Below are 7,519 nucleotides of genomic sequence, written 5' to 3' on the forward strand. Positions count from 1 at the left end.
ATCGTGACCATTTTATTGCTATTCAAAAGATGGAATTGCATCACTTTATTACTCGTTAAGTTTAACCCAGAAATATGACATTAAATTGAGTAAATACAAAGAAAATGAGGGGGGGGGTACAATGGGTATTCATCCGTTCGTAGGACGGTAATTGATCATTTGTGGACAGCTGAATCATTTTATTAAGATAGTCATAACTTGGGAATAGAGTATGCAAATTAAGTGAAATGTTCACAGTTTGGCATGCACTATATCCCTAAGTTATTTTTATGCAATAGAGCGAGCCAAATAATTGGGTTTTTTTTCTAATTCGGTCACTTTCTTTGTGACTCACCCTGTACTGTACGATCTATATTCCCTTTTTTTCCTTTTTCATTTAAATTCTAATAAGCTATCTCCCCAAACGCAAACATAGTCTGAAATGTGCATGCCGAGAATGTCGCCATGACGAATTTGCACTGATGCAACTGAGCATGCGTAATATGAAAACAAACCCCAAGCACTCAAGTGCCACACTCAGACACGGGAACAAACTGAGCACGGTGCTAGTCCATCCCAATCGCTCGCAATTGACCCAGTTTTGCTGTAGAGAAGAAGCTATGGCATAGAGCACACGCACGACGATGCGGGACGGTAAAATAAACTGAACGGTCCAACCTCGTCCCGCGCTCGGAGCATGCAGGGGGAAAGTGGAAGAGCATCTATCGAAGTAGAAAAAAGGAGAAAATGTTCGACCCAGTTCTGCCAATTTCCCCCTGGTGATTTATACCTACCGTTGGGCACTCCATGCACCGTGTTTTAAAGCAAGGGCTTCTACCCCGCTGGCTATATGGGTAAAAAGAGGGGGAAAGGACGGTGCACGAGGGGGCGAGAGAGTGCGGGTGGAAAGGTGAATGCGAGGGGGGAATCGTGATTAATTGTAGCCGATGCGTGATGGCTCTCAGGCCCGCCGGTTGAAAGCTGGGAAAAGTGAGGCGGGCTTTTGAAGCCTCTTTCGGGGCGAGGATCTGCTGTCGACACGCGCTGGATGAGTACCCGGGCCGTCCCAGCAATGAATAAAAGGGCAATCATTTGTGTCTTTTCCCATTATGTGATATTTTCCTGACAAAAATGTTACTCATAATAATAATATTGCTGTGCACCTGGCCAGCCGCCCTTTTGTAATTTTGTATCATCGTCCAATCCTTTTCATATCATTATTGTGTAATTTAAGCCCCCTCTGGCTTATTATTATTATTATATTATTATGCACCAATAACTATTTAGATTATCACAGTATCTTTGGGCTATAGGAGTATAGTATAGGACAAGTCATAAATTATACACGACAGCGTTTGCCGGATGCCACGCCCCTTTTCTTGCAGACATACATCGCTAGAATTCATCCATGGCTACCCCTTATGTCGGGTTTCTGCCACTTGTAAGCCCCGTGGGTGGGGATTCTGGTCCTGTTTAGTGCAAATAAAATCGTCCTTATAGGCCTACTTTTGGAACGATAGTGCCCGAGGGTTCTGGATTTGGTCACTGCGTAACAGTAGGCCCTAGTAACAGGGCACGAACGCGTATGGTTTATGGGAGGCGAATGGAAACCATTCATAGATATTATGTTAATGTCTGAGCAGGGGCGGATCTTTAGCTTTCAGGAAACGCGGGCGGGGTTGATTTGAAGGGGAGGGGGCGAGTGAAGGCGTGCCGAAGGCGTGCCTTGCTGGGGGAGGGGGTCTGGGGCATGCCCCGGAACAATTTGAAATTTTCTCGAGGACATTGTAACCGGGCAATTTTAGAATAAATTAAGAACATTTTAGCATTCCATTTATTATTTTTGGCCCCTTTTTACGATTGCATCATAACATTAGCCAGCTGCTGAACAGGGGGGGGGGGGTTGCAATCAGGGGGGGGTTGCAATCCCCCTTAACCCCCCCTCCTCCTCCCCCCCCCCCCCCCCTCCCACAATACTCCATGCTGAGATATGCGGTTCCCAAGATTACGAGCTACAATGTATTTTGTTTAGGTTAGTGTTCATTTCACAATAAGAAGTAAGGATCTTTTTGACATCTCTGTAGTTTGTGACAAGCTATCTGAGCACAGAATAATGAGAGGAAACGATTATGAAAATCAGAATTACTAGAACTAGAAAGTCTCACTCGTTTTTGGTTCAGTGCATTATTATGAGCAGCGCCAATCTGTACGTAAAATTGATTGAGTTTTGATTGAGTCGAGTACGGATAAGCAGGTATGGACGGGATATTTTAACATATACACATTGGCACCAGTGTCACAAAGAACATTGCACCCCCGAAAAATGACACTCCCATAATAACTCAAAATACTTTACCCGCACAGAACAATTACTTTTTTTATAATCTTCATGTGTTCTTTATCCTTTTAAATTACCCAATGTGATTGCTATAGTCTTCAACGCATAGCCAACAAAAACTAATATGTAAAAAGCTTTTGCGTCAAAGAGAGGACCCGTATTTAAAATTGCATCTAAAAAGGGGCATTTTTAAGGCCTTGCACTGTATCATAAAATTCGATCTGATCTTCGAAATTTCCTCAAATTCCCAAAATATTGGATTTTTCTCACGCGCTGTCTCCGGTCGGAGCCATGACAAGGATGGGGAAAAACTTCCCCCAAACAGCCGGCAAAATGAAACGACTCACCGAACATCGCGTCAGGTGCCGCATTCCCTTAGAAGAAAAGATGTGCCCCCCTCACGAGCATCGAATTTGCCCTGGGGCCCCCAGGCGCAGCTAGGCCCGGTCCTTCAACGGTTAATGGACGGTCTAACCACGGGCTATCCTACCCGGGCAATAAACACCCTCGAGTGGCCAATGTGAGTCTAGAATGTACCCCCAAAGTGGTCCTTTCCCGAATTCGACCCACTTTTTTATCCGTGCGCTTGTCGAGAAAAAGAGAATCGAAAGAAGAGAGAGTGGAGAATCGAAGAGATTATATACTTTCTGTATTGGGGGGCTTTTTGTCACCGGTTTTCGAGGGTTTTCTCGTGTTTTTCCGAAGCGGGCGGGAGGAGTTTGCCCGCCGGTCATATTGGCCTGAGTGACGGGCATGCTGATCAGGACAGCTCCGCTAAATCATTCACAGGACCGTAGTCCGTGTATTTTTTTTTTTGGATCTATGTCTTGCACGCAAAGTCGAGCTCCCCCAAATTGCCTGAATCTGTCTTTCCCCATGGAGCCACCGAATTCCGGACAAGCGGACCACTTTTTATCAATTCTCAAGTTGGCCAAAACAGAACTATATTTCACAAAGTTGATGAGGTGAAAACGGTATACATACACACATATCGTTGGAAACCAATTGACGTTTAAACAGACCGAACGTGATGAGTTTTATTGACTCCACTATTTATTCTGGAGCTTTAGAAAATGTTCTGCATAGAATCTCTTCTTCTTTTTTCGAGAAAAAAATGGTTGCGCCCTGAATGAACTACTGTCTGAAAATTAACATAATATTATAAAGAAAATATGATATTCTCATTGTATATATCCTTTTCTCCTTGAATTTTGCATGACCAGCACGCCCACTCAGATCAGGGCAAGTTGGCAGCGGCCGCAAGCTCATTTTCACCCGGGCCCTGCACCGCACGTTGTTCGCTTGTAGCATCCGCTTCCAATATCGCAGGCCAAGCCATGCGCGAACGACCCGCCATTGTCGTCCCCGTGAGGCTATTTCGGTAATTTGTTACGCAGCGGTCCGTAACACGGCCTCGACCGGGCACCCGTCCGCTCAAATTATCATGCATTATGCCTGCACGTCCAGAAATACCCCATCACCGCGGAGCGAGTTGCAGTCAGAGCGCCAGCGTACGGAAAACTCTCTTATTGTCATATTTTTCTCTTTTTACCACCACGGCAGGCTAGGCCCACGCGAGCAGTTTGGGCCTCACTCGATGATGCGTCGCCATGGCAACGTGTAATTTCCCGCCGTTGCTGTATGGATGGGTTTTTGGCTGTGCAAGGCCGAGTATGTTTGTTGTATGGGGCTGATCGTGCTTGCTGGGTTGGTGGTAATGCAGACTGTAAGGTCTATCACAAAGTAAAACCTATTCCTTCTCCAGAAATTGCCCTATTGTGAAGCTATTCTGCTTATTAAAACTGACGTAGACGAGTTCATTCTGCATTGCAAGATACGGCAGTTGATATACGAAAGTCTGTGGCTTAAGCTGATAAAGTATTTAGTTATCAAATCAGTCCATGTTCCTTAATACATTATCCGTCCAGGTTGGGCCAGATTTTGTGCCTCACATGTCGCCACAATCGCCATCTTGAAGCTACGGATACCAAGCCCTTGAAAGATGAGACAAAATCGCTGCTGTGTGCGAGGATTCATATATTGTCTTGTTCTCGTACTTGTGTATGTCAAATCTGTGCGAAATTTTAAATATCTGTCGTCATGACGATCGGCTTTGATTCCACATAAAACTTAAAACCTTTTAAATCATAGAACTGAATATCAACGTGTAAACACAACAATTCTTTGTAACGAATATCGAAATATTAATATGCTGAAAATATATTTGATATTTATAAGTGAGAAAAATCCCCAGTTTTCCAAGTGTTGGTATTTTGTGTAAGATACCTTAAGATGAAGCGCGCGGGATAAATCGGACAGTTCTTAAGTAAACTTCCAGTTGTGATCAGCATTCGGCATCCAGGCCGCCAAGACGTAGGCCTATACATACATACATACGAATCGTCCCAAATTTAATATCGCTGTGCCCCAAGTCGGGACGGAAACCCAGACGCTAGCCTGGCTACAAGTCAAAACCAGCTTTCCTCAAACATTTGACTCTGTGTTTAGTCCTTGCAAAGAGGATTTCGCCAGGGTATGCAGAGTAAAAAAAAAATCCGTATTTTATACCTCTGAACACCCATAGTGTTCGGGTCCAGAGCGCGAGGAGAGGCGCCTGAAAAACTGAACGGGATCAAATGCCTTGGATCCCCGTTGGTGATCGGAAGGGTGTCCAGACCAATTTATTGCCGATGTTTCGTGATCGTTTTAACCCGTGCTGAGATTACACTCATGCATACTACACCTGCGTACTCCAGGCTCTATTTTCCTGGTTTGCTCGCTCGTTCTCAGGTCTCATCAAAGCCCACTCGTTCATACGTGGTTCACTAACTATCAAAGAAATTGGGATGGAGGTTGAAATATATTATTTCTGTATGACCCTTGACCTTTGACATGAAATCAGAACCCATCAATAGGATGTTGCAAATTACAGTTTACATGAAACTTTGCAGCGTTCATCAACATTTTTAGACAAAAATATGAAATGTGGATCTATCATAAAGAGAGGCAGTCTCATTATGATTGTCCAATGCAAGTCTCAGAAACTGGAAACAACCAGTCATTAAAATCTGTGGCAATGCCATAGAGGTGAGTGGGTCCAGTGCTGAGATGTTGGGAGTAATGGTCCCATGAGCTCGGAGAAAGCTTTCAATTTTCGGTGGAAACTCAGCACGGGACAATGTGAGCACGCAACACTGTAAATAACAACTTCGGTGAGAGGGGCCGGTCGGCTGTGATTTGATAAGGAGAACCTTACGCCGTGGACCCGTACCGCAGTCGGATTGTTTTCACACGGAAATCCTGCAAGAAAATAACGGCCGTTCCTCAGCCCCTGTTTTTTTTCCGTTGAGCGCATCAGTTATTATTGCCATCGTAAAAAAGTGAAGGGGTGCACAACAAATGCCCCGCCCATAATCAGCAGGTGCGTGTGTGATCATTGCCTGTTGCACGAGCAAATATGAACCTAACTTTGATATTTTTTTTGCATGTCCCACAGAGGACCTCGTTGCACGTCACTGAGTCACGGAGTCACTGACTCACTGTCACTCGTGAGCCGGGCAGTGCTGTTGTATAGGATTACCCCACAATGCCAATGAATGGGCTAAATCCGGCCCATTGTGTACACAGAGGCATGAAAAGATTTCCAGTGAAAAACCATTATGAATCAAATTTCTCGAATTCGGTATTTTTGTTGGGTCTTTGTCTGTGGTTTCAACAAAGCGAAAGCATGCATTCATGATAGTATGGCAGATTATATATAGGTGATGGGATTGTGCCTTTGATGATGCAAGCATGGCATTTGGCAGACAGTCAGAGTACGTCATGAAAAAGATATATTTGGCTATAGGGCCATCACAGATTTGTCCTTTGAAAAAAATATAGGTAGAATAACAAGCAACGGCAGCCATTTTGAAAATTTGAAAATTGTTCGTTATTCTATCTATATGTTTTCAAAGGACAAATCTGCGATGGTCCCATAGCCAAATATCTTTCTGAAGACATACTCTGACTGTGTGCCAAATGCCAAGCGTGCATCATCAAAGACACAATTCCCCCCCCCCAAAAAAAAAAAAAATTCCCTATCTGCCCCACTATGATGTTGGGTTTACTATAATGCTGGGACGAACGACTTGAACTTTTAGTTGTTGAAGAGATAATGCCTCTTGACCGGCTGTGATGGCAAAGGATTCCGTGCCACTTGCTAATTCTGATGCACTTAAGCTAGGACCCAGAAGCGTGAACTTATACCAAGGGTGGTTTAAATCTCCTCGGCTGAACAAAATTCTGCCCCCTCTTTCTGAGATCGAATCAATCCGTCCCATGCGTGTTCAGAGCCCCGTCGCGCTGCGCCAAAAGGACACACAGCTAAGCTAAGCGTCGCCAGAGAAAAAAAAACTGGGGGAAAAACCTGTCCGGATTGCCAAACCGGCGAGAAGCCCCTCGTTCTTTTTTTTGGGATGGAGAGTTAGAGAGGGAAGAATATGGCGGGTAGAGAAAATTGCAGCGGTGATCACGTTCCATCGCCTTGTCGGCTACTCGCTATATCTCCGTGGTCTGCTCACGAAGTGGTCTGATATCGATTGGGCTCTGCTTTTTTTGTGCCAAAAAAATTAAGGATGTGTGTCCCCCACAGAACGAAATTACATCGTTCCTGGGTTTAATAGAAGTTCCGGGCGGGCAGTGTGCGCTCGCGATCGCGCGGTGGATTGCAAAAAAGAGGGAGATGCAAAAAATATGAAAGCAATCGAGCGGCGGATCGGATCGGGCTGGTAGGTGTGTTGTAATGTCGGGGAGAGATTATTACCTCAGCCTAGCCTCGACATTGGAGGCGTGTATAGCGTGCAGCTAGGCAACGAATTATATACGACCCATGGAGTATGGGAGAGAGAGAGGACGAATTATGAATATGCAATAATCGCGCGCGCGTGCGGGCAGGCAGTGTCCCAATGTGGGACGGCTGCTTAGATGGTTGGTTTATAGCGCGTCACGTAGTAACTTTTGTTGTCAATCGTCCAATGATGATCCGCCAATGATGAAGCATCATACGCAGCAAGCTATCTGCTACTCAGTAAAATGATAATGGTTTACCAGTAGCGCTGCATCGTTAAACCCTTACCTGGTGTAGTGGTATACAGCCCTGGCACAACCATTCAATAAAAATAAGAGACTACACGAATACCCTGTCCCGTGTAAGGTATAATA

The sequence above is a fragment of the Patiria miniata genome, unplaced genomic scaffold (genome assembly GCF_015706575.1).
Source record: "Patiria miniata isolate m_02_andy unplaced genomic scaffold, ASM1570657v1 HiC_scaffold_20, whole genome shotgun sequence".
Lineage (NCBI taxonomy): Eukaryota > Metazoa > Echinodermata > Asteroidea > Valvatida > Asterinidae > Patiria > Patiria miniata.